The following is an 18,645-nucleotide window of genomic DNA, read 5'->3' as shown; positions in this document are numbered from 1 at the left end:
TTCTTCTTCTTCTTCTCAAAGAAATAAAAGGTGGTTTTGATTGCAATGAGTGCAAAATAAAGTAGCTCAGCTCCGGCAACAATGCCTGTTCTGCTGCCTCTTTTTTTCTGACCGGAATATCCTCCATTCCGTTGTTTGGAGAAGTGCCTTTTCTTATCATTGTTTGTAAAGAAAATTGGCCTGACACTTTTTCTGTTTTACAAGCAATTTGATGGTTCTATGACTGAAGTCCAGAATTTCTTTGATAGTCTGCTATTCGATGGACAGCATTGCCAAGCCATTAAGTCTTTGCCCCCAGATCCCCAAAGGAAGACAGGACACACGTGTATGGATGAAAACTAGGGCCACTTTATTAACTATAAACTATGCAGAGATCTGCAACAGATATAACTATAACCTCCCTAAACTAGAGTGTGGGCAACTCCAATCCCCTTTTTGGGTAGGCACAGCCTCCTAGCGAGGGTTGAGCTCCTCTCACTGTTGGGCAAAGCAGCCAGGCTTGGCAGATGCCATATGAAACCTCAGCATAGCCCCACCAAGCCACACAGTTTACTGTGTCAAGGAGGTAGCCACCAGGGTCACCACCACTGTTCCCTCCAACATGGATCCCCAGATGTTGTGGACTACAACTCCTATAATCCCCAGGCAAAATCCATTGTAGCTTTGGATTCTGGGAGTTGTAGTCAACATCTGGGAATCCCTGTTAGAGGAAACACTGGTCACTACCCCTCCAGCCCCAAAGCTCTGAGTGGATCAGCTAAACAGTGCCCTAAAAGTGGTTCATTCGCTAGGTGACAAGATTTGGCTTTTTAAAAGCCAAATTCTGGCTTACGGCCCATTTGACCCATGAGTATACCCCTTAGGCTCTGGCCACCTCAGACACCCCTGGGCCACAAAACCCTGAAAGATTGTTACATGAAACCATCTCTACCTGAAAGGTACCTATGGCTGAGCACCAATCGAGGTCTTAACCTCCAAAGCCCACACTCACCTGCCAAAGTGACCACTTAACCTGCAACCAGACTCCCACCCCTAAAAGGGGGGTTATTCCCTTTAAAAGACACTCAGTGAGGAGTAGGCGAAAAAATCTCCACACAAAGCCAATCAGGTGAAGACCAAAAATTCCTACTCGGCCCATAAGCGACCAGCTAATCTCTCACTGAACTAGGGAGGGTGGGCGGGAGCCGCAAAGCCTGCAAAGTTGGAGGAAGGAAGCATGTGTGGCGCATAAGTAGCGGCATCACCACACTGACCCCATTGGCCATCCCATGCATGTAGCCACTTCTCACAGAGGACGGCCAAATGGGAGCCATGTCCTCCTGGTCAGGGCTGATTTGGCTTGATCTTGGACTGGACCACCTTTCCTGAAGGCCTGTCTGGTTCATGATCAAACCATCGAACCAGCCTGGTTCGCAGCAGACCAGTTTGCTATTGAACCATTCGTACACACCTGTCAGGGTCCCAACATCTCTAGGCCTCACCTCCCATGTGCAGAGGGCTACGGTGGGAACGATCCCAACCAGGGCAGGAATGCTGCGCCCTCAGACGTGTCCCAACCCCCACCTGCTGAGATCGGCAGGCCCTACTGGCTCCCGTGGTCGGGTGACCTAGTGTCACCCGACACTGATGTGGTCTCATGGGACGTTGTTAGCATATTGCAAGATCACACTCCAAACTCTCGTGTGATCAATAGTGAGATCGCCAGGTCTCATGAGAGTTGCTGTGAGATTTCAGGGTTTTATAAAATGGCCTGGCCTGTGATGAGGGGCAGACAGCTGAGAGCTGTCAAGAGGCAGACAGCTCTGGGAAGTCAAGTCTCCAGCAGGTGACAGAGGCAAAGGAACGCCTGTGGAGGCATTAGCCTAGGACATTGCCAAGACCTCAGGAGTTATGAGGCCAGACCGACTGGCACCCCTAAACAGGGGTAGAATCAATAAGATGGAGACCTTGCACCCCACGAGGCCCAACAACACCCCCAATGAAAAGGAACACACTGCATAGCACAGGCAAGACCTGATGGCAATTGCCTCTGCTTACCTTACCCAGCTCGGATTTGCCACCTAAAAGAAACACACACAACACAAAACAACAACAAGGAATGAACAGGAACACATTGCATAGCACTGCTAAGACCTGATGGCAATTGCCTCGGCTTACCTTAACCAGCTGGGATTCTCCACCTAAAAACAAACACACACAAACACACACACAAGGAATGTAAAGGAACACATTGATTAGCACTAGAAAGACAGGATGGCAAAATTGCCTCTGCTTACCTTACGCAGCTGAGATTTGCCAACTAAAACAAACAAACACACAAATGAGGAATGTAGAGGACTACATTGCATAGCCCGGGAAAGTGTTGGAGATGGACTACCAGTGCATCAACTTTTTGCACCAACTAGCCTTATGACCACTAGGGGCATTGGGGGTAGAGATAGTGAGTAAGGGTCTCCCTAACTGTTCTATCGGTCTCTACTCTATAACCCCTGATAGGACTCTTCAGGTATTTCCTGTTGAGAGTCAGAAAGAATCCCTTCCTTTCCTCTAAGAGAGCAGATGGAAACATCTCTCTCTCTCCCCCACCTATTCATTATGTTCTTTTATAAATTAGGGTTAGGTCTTTCCTAACCAAAGTATACTTCACCAATAAATACTTTGTATTTATTCTACAAGAATCTCCATGTGTCTTCTCTAAATAGCTGCAACAACTAAACTCTGCAACTACTCTGTAACTGGAATGGGTAGCTTCTTTAGTGCTCTGCTAATTAATTGGGGGATAAAAATTACAACCCCCCAAGAGAAAGAGCTGCTGGCAAGATCACCTCTGCTCAGAGGTGCACCTAAGTAATTTTGGAGCCTGGACCTAAAGGACTTTGGAGCCCACACCCCACATGGCAAATTAAACATTTTTTAACACATACATTCTTGAGGGCACAAACCACACCACCCAGGACTGACTAAAGATTATTTGGGAGCCCCCAAGGAGTATGGACTCCAGGGGCTGCATCCCCCAAATCCAGGAGTAAAAGCACCTCTGCCACTGCTTACCTTACTCAGCTCAGATTTGCCACCTAAAAGAAATGCACACACGCACAAACACACAAATGAGGAATGAAAAGGGGCTGGAATGAAATGCGGAATGAAATGAGGAATGAAAAGGGGCATCAAGGAAAGGGCAGGTTTCCTACCAGTAACCGTAGTTCTTCAAGTGGTCTTCTGTGCGTTCACACTTGGGTTATGCGCCTGCGCAGAGCCACGTTCTGGAACCTTCCAAAGCTTCACCCCCCAAAAAGGAAAAAAGAGCAGGAAGACCCACTCCCTCGGTAGGTTGAACCCCACACTACCTCAGTCAAGGAGACCGCCGCTCAACTAAAGAGACCAGCTGCTGTGGGGAGGTAGGGCGGGAGTGTGAATGCACAGAAGACCACTCGAAGAACTATGGTTACAACAACAACAATATTTTCACACTGTCTTTCAACAAAGGTTTCCAAATTTGCTTATATAGAGAAATAATAAATAGAACAAACAAACAAACAATCAAGATGATGCCCCAAACACACAGTCTTGGCAGTCAGGTTTGGACTGAGCCTGCGCTTGGTCATTCTCTTCCATTCTCTGCTGCATCTCACTCACCAAAATGGCTTCAACAATATGAGGCTTGCTAAACTGTAATAAGTCCTCCTGGCCCCTGGACTCTGTGACTTTCACTTGCTGTGAAACGGAATTAAGGACGGAGGTCCACCAGAGGATGATTTGAAAATTAGAAGCATTGAGCTGTTAGTGATGGAAGGACTTCTCTGTGGCTTCCTGGAAATGGACCAGACACCCTTACTTCGTGGGTTGCTCTCAAGCCCTTTCTGGGGACCCCACCCCCTCATGGATTATTCTGCTACTTCTCAGGGAGATTGCAGAACTGGGGAAAGGATCAGAGCAGAGCAGAGCAAATGCCTCTCACAGAAATGACCTGGGCTATGTGGAGGAAGGCCCTCTACTCAATGATACCCTACCTTAGCTCTTTCCTTTTTTTGCCATGCAGTGCTCAAGGCTGGAAGGGAAGAAGAAATTCAGGCCCACAAATTTTAAATTAAGGCCCACAAATCTGCCAGTTTGCTAAGCACTAGCTGTCCCACCCTCCCAAAACAGTCACCCCCAGTCCCAACCATTCCCCCGGAGCCTAGGGCACCTCCTCACCAATTGCGACTCCCGACTACGTTTGGAAGCCCCCTTCTGCAGTTGGAGGAGGAGCCGAAGTTGGCTCAACACGGTTCCTCCTCTTGAAGAACCTCCGTCTGGGGGGCTTCCCCTTGGAGTCACGTGTGGGGGAGGTCTGAAAGAGCTGCCTGCAGCACTGGCAGACCCTTCGCAGCCTAGAAGAGAGCAGGGAGAAGGTGAGAAAGAGACCCTTAGGCAGACATTTGGAGGAGAGGGGGCCAATGGAAGGTATGCAGAACAGCTGGGGCAGCAATACAGGTAGCCCACTAGGTTTCCAGGTATTGCGCCGTCTTCTTTCTGGCTGAGGAATTAAGTAAAGAAAGCTGCCAAAATGCATTGGTGCAGAGACCTTTGGAACACTGTGTGCAGTTCTGCTCAACCCAACTCACCAAGCTTATGTTAGAGCTGGGAAAGGCATAGAAAAGGACCACGAAAGAGCTCAGGGGTGTAGCTCCTTCCTGGAAGGGAAAAGGTGGAGGCAACAGGGACCTTTTCATTTAGAAAGAAGAAAAGAATGGAGGGCATGACAGAGGTGCACCCTCTCTTCACATCGTGCACCATGTTTGGGATGGGTTTTTGGAGTATGCTGCCACAAGATGAAGTGAAGGCCAGTGCCCTAGCCAGCAGTCACTTTTCACTTGCAACTAACACTGGTGTGCCGGTTCCCTTGGTGCTGCCAGGGACACCCTGCTGCTGGACCAGGAAGTGGAGATGACACTGCTGCTGGGTGTGGACTGCACACTAGAAGTAGGCACTCCCGCAAAAGGCTGAGCAGTCCTAGGCCTCCAAAGGTGTGTCACAGACCCAACATGAAGAGTAGCACACTTCAGTAACAAGGATTTAGGATTAGATAAAAAGGAAAAGGTGTGTAATAAGAACAAGTGTCTTTTCATAAGACAGTCTGTAAGAGAGAGTTTTCATTCAGCATACTGATAACACCTTGCACCAAATCTCCGGAGGATCTCTCCCAGCGGTTTCATGTAGGTGTTAAAGTACTTTGGAGACAATATGGAGCCCTGAGGAACACCATATGAAAGTTCAGATTGGAAAGAGCAACAGTCTCCCAGGGACCCCGTGTGGAATCTGCCCGAGAGGTAGGAGCGGAACCACTGCAAAGCAGTGCCTCCCACCCCCAACCCCCTCAGACACTCCATCACCAAAGATGATGATTTCAATATGACAGCCGATATGCGTAAAGATGTGCTTTTTCGATTGGACTGTGTAACTGAACAGGCCAGGCTTGCAGACTCTTGAAAACTCAAGAAGTGTTCTACCATATGGCCTAAAAGACTAGCACATAGGCAAATACATGTGATCAATGAGCTTGGGGGAAAGGGACTTATGAAGGACTTTAAAGTGGAGTCATGCAGAGAAGCTGCCACAAGGTGCCAGTGTTGCTTACTTAATAAAGTGTTGCTTACTTAATTGCTATTAATAAAGGGGTGAGACCCAGCTTTTCTGCATGCCAGACACAGACAGAGTCACAGCGTCCTCTGGAGCAAATACATTCTGATGTCATAGGAACATAGGAAGCTGCCATATACGGAGTCAGACCATTGGTCCATCTAGCTCAGTATTGTCTACACAGACTGGCAGTGACTTCTGCAAGGTTGCAGGCAGGAATCTCTCTCAGCCCTATCTTGGAGAAGCCAGGGAGGGAACTTGGAACCTTCTGCTCTTCCCAGAGCGGCTCCATCCCCTAAGGGGAAGATCTTACAGTGCTATTCTCCCATTCACATGCAACCAGGGCGGACCCCAACCTTCTCCCAACCTTGGAGAAGCCGCTGCCAGTCTGTGCAGACAATACTGAGCTAGACACGTGTCCCTGCATGTAAGGGGTGAGACCCCGTAGAACTGGTAAGGGCCATGCCAGGGGAGTAGCAAGCGAGGCTGTCGGTGGCTCAATGGAAAACTTTTATATCTACAGCATTCAGTCTCTCATTCAAATGCAAACCAGGGTGGACCCTGCTTAGCAAAGGGGAAAAAATTCATGCCTGCTGCCACAAGACCACTTTCCTCCCACTGCTCCGAAAAAAATCACGCAGCCATTGAGAATCCCGGGAGAGAAATAGTCTTTACTTACAGCGGTGACCGGTGAGGGTGCGGACCAGCCGGTTCCCCCTCAAACGCTGAGGCCCCAATGGGCGGAGGCTGAGATGCCAGGATAGTGCCCACCGGGCTCTGGTCGTCTCCCTCAAAGCGAAGGCGCTTGTTGGATCCAGCCTTCCACTTGGCGCCATTGGGTTGCTTTCGCTTTTGATTTCCAGCTGGCCACCTGAATCAACAGGCGCTCCCTTAAAAGTACCTTGGAAGGACTCACTCAGGCTGGCGCCTCTGTTTCTTGGCGTCCGCTGCGCCTGGACCTCTTGGGGGTTTTGGCTAAGTGCCGCCCCAAGGTCCCCGTCCCCATTGCCTGAGCCTGAGGCTGCAGGGGGAATCTGAAGCAGTCCTGCTGGACTAAGGCGCGGCAACAGCAAGAGCGGAGAAAACACGTGCGCAGCTGAGAGGCCTGAGCCTCCAACGCTGAGCCCTGAAAGGGTTCCTCTGAGAGGAACTCCGCGCTGACCAGGACCCCTCCAAACAAATGCAAATACTTTAGTAAGCAGCCAATCAAGCCGAATGCAAGCTAAAAGGATTAACTTGAGCAGGAAATCTTATCTGATGGTTTGTTTGTTTGTTTGCTGGCTCCAAAGAGAGGCAGCTCCCTTCCCCACCCTTGCAGATCCAAGCGGAGAGGAAGGGGGGGAGGGGGAGGGAAACCACCAGGCAGGGACAGACCCAAAGAGTGGTGACTCCTGTTTCCCTCCATAGCCAGAGGCTGGTCATGAAGGAGAATAAAGAAAACAAACTGAAGCAAAGGCTTACCGTATTTTATGGACTATAAGACGCTACGGACTATAAGACGCACCTTAATTTTAATCCAGTTTTTCAGAGTTTTAACATATTAAACTGTTAAAACATATAAGACGCACCTGAATTTTGGCGGATATTTTTCGAGGAAAAAAGTGAGTCTTATAGTCCATAAAATACGGTAACTGCAGGAGCTCTCTCCTAAAACATCCTATCCATGAGCCCCTGGAGGCGCAGTGGTAAAACTGCCGCCCTGTCACCAGAAGGTTACAAGTTCGATCCTGACCAGGGGCTCAAGGTGGACTCAGCCTTCCATCCTTCCGAGGTCGGTAAAATGAGTACCCAGTATGTTGGGGGACAATATGCTAAATCATTGTAAACCGCTTAGAGAGCTTCCAGCTATAGAGCGGTATATAAATGTAAGTGCTATTCCTATTGCTATTGCCAGGGGCGTAGCAAGGTTGGAATGGGCCCAGAGACAAGATTTTAAAATGCCCCCCCCCACTCAAAGTCCAGGGCCTCTGCACACCCCACATTTTATATCCCGCTCTTCCTCCAAGGAGCCCACAGCGGTGTACTACACACTTGAGTTTCTCTTTCACAACAACCCTGTGAAGTAGGTTAGACTGAGAGAGAAGTGACTGGCCCAGAGTCACCCAGCTAGTATCATGGCTGAATGGGGATTTGAACTCGGCTCTCCCCGGTCCTAGTCCAGCACTCTAACCACTACACCACGCTGGCTCTGTTACTTATAGGTTACTATTAAAACTTCCAATGAAGTCTCACTTGTAACTATTAAGAAAGCACCATTCTATGCTAATGAAATAGTTTGGATAGATGTGTTCCTATGTAGCCCAGTTCCTGCAGGATAGTTAGAAACTGAAGTGGATGGCATCTTAATTCACTCTATAAGTCACTTGATAATCTTCCCTTCAGTCCTACAATAGCACTGTTTTATTTTCTCTCTCCCCACCAGTTTCTGCCCTCCCACCAGAGTTCCCTCTAATTCTTACCATCAGTGAGCAGAAAGAGTTTTCTTCTGGGCAGCACTATCAAGGCAGTGTGTGCACATCACTCTCTTTCTCACACACACACGCAGACACATTTAAGGGCCTGTGATGGGGGTTTCAGGCAGATTGGGTGGAAGATACTGCATGGGACGGAAGTCTTAGGAAGAAGGCTGAAGATGGAGTCAGAGCTGAAGGAGGAAGGGCAGGCAAAGAGCTAAGGTGCCTGTTCCCTTTCAGGAAGTCAGTTTACCAGGGAAGAGAGTCATTGCTGGCTAGATACTGATGACCTGGGGAATGGCTACCCAGTTTTAAGAATATGATTTTCATTGTTCATTTGTTTTAATTGTTTATCATGTTGTGAACCGCCCTGAGCCATTTTGGAAGGGTGGTATATAAATCTGACAAATAAATAAATAAAATAAAATAAAATAAAATAAAATAGAGAGAAACCATATTGAGGACTGCAAGAATTCAAGCAAGCCATCAGGGAACAGCAGCCAAGCCTGTTTTAAAAATTCAAGGCTGAAGAATCCATCCCAGTTGTCAGAAGGCAGGCCTGGCTTAGAACCGTCCAAGGCCTGTGGCATTTAAAGGGATAGCACACCTTTGTCATCAGCTTCTGTGATTGCCACTTGAAAGGACAATTAGGGGGAACTGATGGAAATGTCAGTTACAGATTCAAACTGATACAACAGAAGGAGAGCTGGTCTTGTGCTGGCAAGCATGACTTGTCCCCTTAGCTAAGCAGGCTCTGCCCTGGTTACATATGAATGGGACACTTGATGTCTGAGCACTGGGAGAGATTCCCCTCAGGGGATGAAGCTGCTCTGGGAAAAGCAGAAGGTTTCAAGTTCCCTCCCTGGCTTCTCCAAAGATAGGGCTGAGAGAGATTCCTGCCTGCAACCTTGGAGAAGCTGCTGCCAGTCTGTGAAGACGATACTGAGCTAGATAGACCAATGGTCTGACTCAGTATATGGCAGCTTCCTATCTTCCTATCTTCCTACATGCAAATAATGCGCCATGCACAGTGTGGCACACAAAAACATTATATCTCACCTCCAGCCCCCCACCTCTGGCTCTGACTTTACAAGAAGTAAGGTCTCCAGGATAGCTGAGAAGAGAAAAGTATCTGCCCCTCAAGCTATATTATTTATGGCATATAGAAGAACAGGTTCATTTCTCATGGGGTTATGAAATCTCATGGCTCCTCTGTCCCTTACAGATTATTATTACATTGATATCCCGCTCTTCCTCCAAGGAGCCAAGAGCGGTTTTAAGTTTCTCTTTCACAACAACCCTGTGAAGTAGGTTAGGATGAGAGAGAAGTGACCTGCCCAGAGTCACCCAGCTAGTTTCATGGCTGAAAGGGGATTTGAACCCGGGTCTCCCCAGTCCTAGTCCGGCACTCTAACCACTACACCACATTGATACATCATCTCATACAGCGCAGGAGATGGCAATGGTAAACCCCTCCTGTATTCTACCTAAGACAACCACATGGCTCTGTGGTCACCAGGAGTAGACACCAACTCAATAGCACACTTTACCTTTACATGTCCAGAACAGAATGAGGAGTGTGTGTGTGTGTGTGTGTGTGTGTGAGAGAGAGAGAGAGATCCGTATGTATATTCTTTAAACTAAGGTGTAACATATAAGTAAGGTATTCATTTCACAGCAATTCACTGGCCAGCATGAACAACCACCTTCACAAAATCCTTCTTACTCCCCTCTATCTCATCATTGAAACTTACACAAGATCACACACAGGCTTTTTCCTTTGTGCCAATTAATCTCAATTTTGTGCATACATTCATGATTAAGCAGGCAAAACACTCAAGTAGTCCTTGCTCCTTATTTTCACCCTTTAAAAAATAGTCCCTACCTATGCCTGTAAATTCTACTCAATTTACTCAAAATAATCATGCTGAAAATTAAATTGAACATTATACTGCATTAAGCAACTAAAACATACTGCATTTTTGCATTTTTGCCCTGGATTCTACAGGCACTGCATTTTTTGCATTCAGTACTCTGCCATCTCCAGAATCACAGACACAGAGTGATTCCATGCCCGGTATCTCCCCATTTCACAAAACATCCCCCATTTGCACCCCTCCATTTTTGCTTACTGTTTTTGAAATAGGAATGCTAAAGGATGCTTCCTCTTTGAAATGAGACTGTGCCTGTGGTCTTGCTCCCCATGTCTCCTTTCTCCTCACTCTGATCTGAAGAGCCTCACCCATGAGCTGAGGAGTGACTATGTGCATGAACAGAGAGTCTAGCCCAGAGAGCAAGCAAAGGGAGTTGGAGAGCCTCTTTAGACTTGGCTCTGGTCAGGTTTGTTTGAGTGCCTTTGCAAAACAAAGAGAGTCCCTTTGTTTTGACTTGATGACTTGTTGACTCAGACTGAGCAGAACAAAGGGAAGCTGAGTCCACCCCCCACCTCAGCTAGTCTGTCTTTGCAAATTGCAAACCACTTGTATGCAGATTCCATGCCCTGAAAGAGACAGGCAGGAGCCCCCCACCCCGGGACACACAGGAGGGGGTCGGGGCTCAGGCTGAGGGCACAGCACACTCTGAGACTTTTGTTGCTTTTGCTCAAGTTCCATCGGCAGCGGCACCTTCCCAGCCCAGTGGGTGGCGCTCTGCGCCTTCCAGCAAGCTGTGCCTGATGCAACGCATCTCTTGCTTCATCGGAAGAGCTGACCCTGCTTGGAATGCAGGCAATGTGTGCTCAAATGGCTTCAGCCACACATTTCCTGGGATATTCCGAGGAGCACCTAGCTTTTCTGTGAAACCTTTGGCACGCTGATCTTTATTCTCTATTAAAACTGAGCATGAGCATATATAAGTGAACACATATGCTTCCCCAGAGGTGCATCTAGGTAACTTTGTAGCCTGGACCTAAAAATAAGAGTTTTGAAGGGAGGAAGTCTACTTGCTTCTGTTTTAGCTATTTGTATACTGCTTTTCAACACAAGAAAAGTGTTGAAATACATAGAAAAGTGAGAAATAAGTAAAGATGGTTCCCTCAGGGACATTTCTTTTTGAGTAGCACACATTCATTCTGCATTTGTGCTTGCACTTATTTGGAAGGGGCTGGCTTCAGAGAGCAACTTTCTTTGAGTAGTGGCACACATTAATTCTGTGTTTTGTTTCTTGCTTGATTTTACTTTGAGGGTTCATTTTTAAAATCCACCTCTGCAGCCCATTCCTTTTCCCTTTCATGTGGGCTCCGTTGTCGTAGCCTTGGTCCCTCATACCACCAATATTAAGATTCCAGGGATGCAGTTGATTGACAAGAGTGTCACACAAACCCTCTCCAGTTGCATCATGCACTTCCAGGAAACCTAGGGAATGTTCTTCTATGTCCACAGTGCCTTCTTTGCAGGAAACAAAATGAATCATAACCATCATCTGCTCAATGTGACTGATGTCTGGAATGCAGTCCAATATTATAAAATAGTACTTTGCTTTCTAGATTGCTTACAAGATCTTTTCAGTGATGGTCTTGCCCAAAATTGCAATAATTTAATTTTGTATGTCTTTGCGCAAATAGTGGTATTTGGATTCCTGTCTCTTTTGCAAGCACATTAATTTTAAAATCTACTATCTAGGTTTACATTATACTTTATTCAGGCGACTTCGACTCCACTGTTTCTGTGGAATCTGTTAAGGTGGTGGCCAGCAATCCTCCTTGCAGTATTAGATTGGATCAGTTTCCATATGTGATGCCGGAGGACATGGACTAGCTGCTTGGGGCAGTGCGGCCTACTACTTCTTCGCTGGATCCTTGCCTGACTTAGCTGCTTCTATCTAGCCCTACTTGGCTGCTTCTATCTAGCAGGGAAATTGTTGGAGATGATTGATTTGATTGATTGATTGATTAAGTGCTGTCAAGTTGATGTCGACTCTTAGTAACCACATATAGATTCTCTCCAGGATGATCTATCTTCAACATGGCCTTTAAGGTCTCTCAGTGGTGCATTCATTGTTGTCGTAATCGAGTCCATCCACCTTGCTGCTGGTCATCCTCTTCTTCTCTTTCCTTCAACCGTTCCCAGCATTATGGACTTCTCAAGGGATCTGGACTTTGCATAATGTGTCCAAAGTATGATAGTTTGAGCCTGGTCATTTGTGCCTTGAATGAAAATTCTGGATTGATTCGTTCTAGGATCCATTGGTTTGTTTTCCTGGCTGTCCATGGTATCTTCTCCAACACCAAAGTTCAAAAGCTTCAGTGCTTTTTCTAGCTTGCTTCTTCAAAGTCCAGCTTTCGCATCCAGAGTGTCACGGGGAAAACCATTGTCCGAACAATTAAATCAATTAAAATACCTGGGGGTAATTTTTCAATATAATGCTGGGAAATCAGCACATATTAGTATGCTCACAGATTCGGCAAAACGCAGCACAGCAGCAATCTTAAGATTTTTCAGAACTCAGGGTGCAGGCTACATACCAGCTGCCTTAAAGCTTTATACCGCAAAGGTCATTCCGCAATTATTGTATGGCATACAACTAGGTCCATACTCAAGGTTTGACACTTTGGAAAGAACTCAATCAGGGTTCTTGAGGAATTTATTTGGTACACCAAAATGTACAGCAAATGTGACTTTAAGGACAGAGACTGGTTTCATAAAAATTGAATCTCGGGCCTCGCTTTTGATTATTTATTTCTGGTTGAAAATACATCTGCGACCAGTTGGTTTAATTCCTGAGTTTCTTTCAGTTAGTCCCCAGCCATTATGGTGTACTACAGTAAGTACGAAGCTCACCTCTCTAGGCTTAGACCCAGCCCAACTGCTGGAATTGGGTCTAGTGAACGCGAAAAGAGTAGTGAGACAACGCTTTGTTGAAATTGAGATCCAAGAAAACTGGGCTGCGCTTCCAGAGTTTGATAGAGCTATAAGAACTAAAATGGATCTTTTCCCCGCAAAATATCTGTCGACAATGACTTTCTCTAAGTTTCGATGGATATTCACAAGAGTAAGGGTTAATTCCTTTCCATCCGCACTTCTAGCTGGGAGGTTTCAAGGTGTGCCTTTAGAAGAATGACACTGCCGTTGTGGGTCAGGAGATACAGAAACTGTCGCACATATCCTTCTCCACTGTAATCTCCATTTGTATCCCAGGGAAGGCCTTATTGCTCCTCTAATATGTAAACTGGCAGATCAATCTGATGCTAACCTTGTAAAACATCTGCTTTCAGACAAAGATGCTTTAATTTCTATTCCTGTAGATAAGTTTAGTTATATTGCTTTTAAAAGGTATAATGGGATATCACCCCAATCATAAACTGTATATATGTATATACATATTTTAATGTTTACTGGTTTTTACTCTCTGTTTGGTCAATGACTGTAAATAAAATTACATTACACATTACATTACGAAGGAGAAAGTATACAGCCTTGTCTTACTCCTTTGTCAATCTGGAACCAGTCTGTTTCACCATGTTCCGTCTGGACTGTGGCTTCCTGTACTGTGGATAGGTTTCTCATGAGAACAATGAGGTGTTCTGGGACACCCATTTTCCTAGGATATTCTACAACTTCATGGTCAATGCAATCAAAGGCTTTTCTGTAGTCAATAAAGCACATGTTGACTTATTTCTGGTGTTCTTTGACTTTCTCAATGATCTAGCATGCATCAGCAAAATATCTCTTGTTCCTCAGTATTTTCTGAAACCAGCTTGAACATCCAGCATTTCCCTTCCACATAAGGCTCTAATCTGCATTGAATGATCCTGAGCATTATTTTGCGAGATGTGAAATTAAGGATATTGTGCGATGATTAGTGCAATCTGTTAAGTCTCCTTTCTTTGGTAAGGGTTTGTAGATTGACCTCTTCCAATCTGTTGGCCACTGTGTCATTCTCCAAATTTGCTGGCATAGTTTGGTTAGAGCCTTGACTGATTCTTCTTCTGTTACCTGCCATATTTCTGTAGCTATTCCATCAATTCCTGTAGCCTTCTGACTTGGTAATGACCGGAGTGCTAATCTAACTTCATATTCCTGTACTAGAGGTTCTTGCAAATAGGAATATCTTCTAGAGCAGGGATACTCAACGTTGGGTCCCCAGATGTTTTTGGACTTCAGCTCCCAGAATCCCCAACCAAAGGGCACTGGGACTGGAGATTATGGAGTCCAAAAACATCTGGGGACCCAACGTTGAGAATCCCTGTTCCAGAGTATCTTGGATGTTGGTGTCCCTGCTGTACAGATTTTCAGTATACTCCTTCCAACTCTGTTTGATCTTCTCTGAATCAGTTACTATCTGTCCTTTGGCATTTCTTAACATACCAATACAAGGTTGGAATTTGGAACCTCCCTCTGAGTTCAGGGATCTTTTGGAAAACTTGCCTTATTTTTCCATGTCTATTTCCTTCCTCGAGGTCTTTGCAAATGCCACTGTAGTACTGTTCTTTGTCTTTTCTAACAGCTTTCTGAAATTCCCTTTTAAATTAATTAATGAGGTCTTTATCTTTCTTGACTTTGGCTTCTCTCCTCTTCTTGGCAATTTCCACCGTCTGTTCTGACATCCATTTTGCTTTCTTCTGTTTCTTGGTCTTTGGCAGTCTCTTTTCACATTTGTCCTTCAACTTCTTTGATTTCATTCCACAGTTCCTCTGATCCAACATCAAGTCCCCAAAGGACCTCCCCCAGGGGAGTGGCAGAGATGCTTTGTTTGGACATGGAGATGTTAAAAATCATGGGGGCCAAAACAGAATTTTATGGGACCCTGTTTGTCAAAGACTATGGCTTTTGAGCAGCCTTGAAGAAACTGCTGCCAGTCTGTGTAGACAATACTAAGCTAGATGGACCAATGGTCTGACTCAGTATAAGGCAGCTTCCAATGTTTCTAAGAGTGGTGGAAATGTATTTGGAAACTAAATCCAATGTGCAGCACATACTAGGTCTGATGTTTAGAACTTAGCAGCTGATTTTAAACAATGCAGACTTCAGATGAACCACTAAATCATGTTATATTAGCTGTTCTGATCCGGAGCCTGTGGATTGTTATGTGCAAGTTAGCTCAGTACATTAATATTTTCATATATGTTTTTGAATTAGAACCCCAGTCCTTTACTATGATTCCTGTTGACTAAATAATGGGGTTGCAAGGGAGGGGGAGAGAGAGAGAGACAGAATAAGACAAAAAGAGGCCATAGATTAAGATATAAGATAATGAAAAATGCAACTCACCACAGTTGGGAATCCTAGGACCAGGTGACCTGTATTTCTGCTCAGCCTGCTGCTGTCTAGGAGCTACATTCTTAAGACCCATGTCTGCTGGCTTATCTGAAATGCACCTGCGGGTTAGGCTGATCAGCTCTTCATCCCACTGCAAGTAGCAGGGGGCCTCGCAGCTCCTCATTAAGCGAGCCTCCATAGCCAGCTTGTCCACAACCTAGGTGAGAAGATGTACATTTTAAAGTTCTCAGCACAGAGAACATGTAGTGAATGGAATGGATTTTTTGTATATATTAAATCAGCATTGGCAATATACTTTGCATATGTCAGGAAACAAAACATGGCTCAATGCTTTTTTAATCATTAGTGCAAAACAAAGCAGCTCAGCTTTAGCAACACTGACTGCTGTTCTGCCTTTTTGCTGAAATGTTCACCGCTTATTACAAAACCTAAAAAGGGAACACACACACACGGAATGAATAAGAACATATTGGCATTGAAAGTAACACACTACATAGCACATAACAGGCAGAAACAAATTCTGAGTCCCTTCTGAATAAAGTGCTGCCCAAGCTTTGCCCTGGTGTCTCTGCTCCAGAGCGAATGGGTGGACAGGGAAAGGTCCAGTCCTGTGGACCAGAAATGTGCAAATCATATGGAGCAGCAGGCAGTTCTTGAGGGACCTCCAGGTACAAACATACACACGGAATGAAGAGGAACACATCACTTAGACCTGATAGCAATTTCCGCTGCTTACATTATCCAGCTGGGATATGCCACCTATCACACACACACACACACACACACACACACACACACACCGGGACCACATTGCAAACCCTCAGCCTCTCATTGCCCTGCTCTGACTAACAGCTGCTCTCAGGAAAAGCTCTTTTCCTAGCTACCCAGGATCCCTGGTCTTCCTCTTACCAACCCTGTCTGCTGTTCCTTTGCACAGGAAGCCCATGGAGACTCCAAGAGAGTCTCCAAAGTAAACCAAGATCACAGAATTCTGTGGCTTCTTGTGACATCATGACCTGATCAGTCAGTGACAATGGCTGCTCTAGTCTAAATCCACACTCAGGTTGTTCACATGACCGGCCCTACAGGGACAAGGCAAACTTACGTAGGGCTGGTCATGTGCAGCGCCAGAATCACTCCTGATCCCGGTGCTCCATCCCCAGGCAGCCCTGCTTTTACCCAGGCTAAAAGTGAGGTAGCAGGATGTGTACTTGCCTTCTACCTCATACCCGGGTGGTGTGGTCGCTCAGGCTGATGGCAGCCATCCTTTCCACAGAGCGGGGGGGGGGGGCGGCGCATGGAGTGGAACAGCATCGGGAACTTCCTCAATGCACTGCGCTGTTCGCATAGTGCATTGTGGGATTCCTGGCAGCAGCGAAGTAGTCGTAAATTCCTAGGTGTAGCCTCACCCACCGAAACAGCGGCCAGAGGACTCCCTTTAGAAGGAAGCAGTGCATTTCAGTGGGCATTCCCTGCCATTTGATTGAGGACACTAACCCACCAGAGCACTTGCATGCTGACGGTACTTGCTTTAATCAGTTGGCGCTAGGAAAGACTCCTGCCTGAAACCATGACGAGCTGCTGCCAGTCAGTGGGGCCCAGGGTCTGACTCCAGGAAGGCAGCTCCCTCTGTTCCTAAGATAGGTAGCATGCTAATCAATGGTTGGAAGAGCAAGAGCATCACACTAGCCCTATGTCGAAAGCCAAGGGCTTTGCATCCCTGCTGAGACCCCAGATGGGGGAACGTGCCCTCCCTGCAGCACTACACCACTGCCTGGCAGCCTGGTTTCTTTCTCTCCCCACCGCCCGGCCACTCCAGCTCACCTCGCCACTCGCCCCAGTGCTAGCACAATACAACGTAAATAGATTTTTTTAAAAAATATGATTTGCTTGTTAGTTTCTCAGAATGGGAGAAAGATGTAGGCTAGATGGGATAGTGCCAATCCTTGATTAATACCAGCTCATTTTAAGATTCACACCAAGAATCCTCCCCTGCCCCCCACCGCTCTGTCCACCAGAGCCCAATTTCCCTTCTGTTAGGATGGGCTCCACCAAGGCTTTCACTCACAGCCACCGGATGGGTACTCAGATCTTGCAGCTGGTGACGTGACAGGCTCTCACTCTTCAGAATCAGGAAGATTGGCCTCTGGGGGTTCGCCTGCCCCTCTTTGTGTCTCTTCGCACAAAAGTGTTCTTGCTGGGCTTCTCTACAGGCTCCTGGCACAGCTTCTTCGGGTAGGGCTCCACTGCTTCCCCAGCCACCTTGAACACTTGACAACCCAAGTGAATTTCAGCTCCTTATACTACTGCTTATACTACTTATACTACTTCCTTATACTACTGCTTCCCTGGCACCACATGTTCTCTTTCCCCCTGGCTCCACAGTAGCTGAATGGTCATTACAGCCCTGAATTCAGCTGGTGACTGGACTCTGTGGTCCTGCACGGTCTGCTAACTGACCCAATGACCACTCAGGTTCAGCATCTTCACCCATTTTCATTGGATCAGTATGGGTCCCTAACAGTTACATAGTGTGATGAGGTAGGCAAACCACCTCATAATCAGGTACCTACACATACACATATAGTACACATACCTTTGATTCTGATGTTGATCTTATTATAACTGGCACAAATTCTCATTTGGCCTACTTTCTTTCAGACCAGAACTACAAGAGCTGCCCAGGTCTCTGGAATGCGGAAGTTGAATTTCTGGAAGTTGAATTTTACCTCTAGCCTCCATTGCTGCATCTTTTGCTCAAATTCACACTGAAAATGAACGGGGAAAATGGGGGTCCTTGCTTGATCAGGCTGTCATCTCCCATACTGATGTTGTGTTGGGCTAACCAAGTGCAGCCTATGTCATTCTCACCACAACTGAGGACATCTGAAGACAATAGCAGAACCTCTTGAGCTGCCTGTATGTGCTCCAGCTTCAAACTGCCTTGATTTAAGACAAATATCTTCCAGCTTTGACGCATTCCAGGGGCTACTGGCCTTGGGCCTCCCTTCAGACAATCTCAGCAGGTTGGCATAGATTGAATTCTTCAAGCCAGAATTCTCTTGCAAGGTAAACACTACGGATGCAAATGCTTCATACCAGGGGCGTAACAAGGCTGGAGTGGGCCCAGAGACAAAATTTGAAAATGGGCCCCTCGCTGATGCACACAATATATAGTCATGTGACTTGCCTCATGTGACTTGCCTCTGGGGGCCCCCCCGAGGCGTGGGGGCCCCCAGACAGCCGCCTCCCCTTGCCTAATGCAACGCAATTCGGGTCAAGTCTGTAGCTGACTTTCTTGGGCAAACAATGAGTTAAAGGAGAAGGCGACTCGAATATTCTAGTCTCTTCATTTT

General features: G+C 46.5%; 1 long non-coding RNA gene across 1 annotated transcript; it reads right to left on the bottom strand.

The window, feature by feature from the left end:
• Positions 1 to 326: 326 nt before the first annotated feature.
• LOC128344696 (uncharacterized) lies at positions 327 to 15,471 on the bottom strand. The gene is made up of 2 exons (XR_008315992.1): positions 15,281 to 15,471; positions 327 to 2,180 (listed from the first exon to the last, which is right to left on the bottom strand). It is a non-coding gene; the product is annotated as an uncharacterized LOC128344696 (long non-coding RNA).
• Positions 15,472 to 18,645: the final 3,174 nt, after the last annotated feature.

The sequence above is a fragment of the Hemicordylus capensis genome, chromosome 2, assembly GCF_027244095.1.
Source record: "Hemicordylus capensis ecotype Gifberg chromosome 2, rHemCap1.1.pri, whole genome shotgun sequence".
Classification (NCBI taxonomy): domain Eukaryota; kingdom Metazoa; phylum Chordata; class Lepidosauria; order Squamata; family Cordylidae; genus Hemicordylus; species Hemicordylus capensis.
This window is presented reverse-complemented; position numbering and strand designations above follow the sequence as displayed.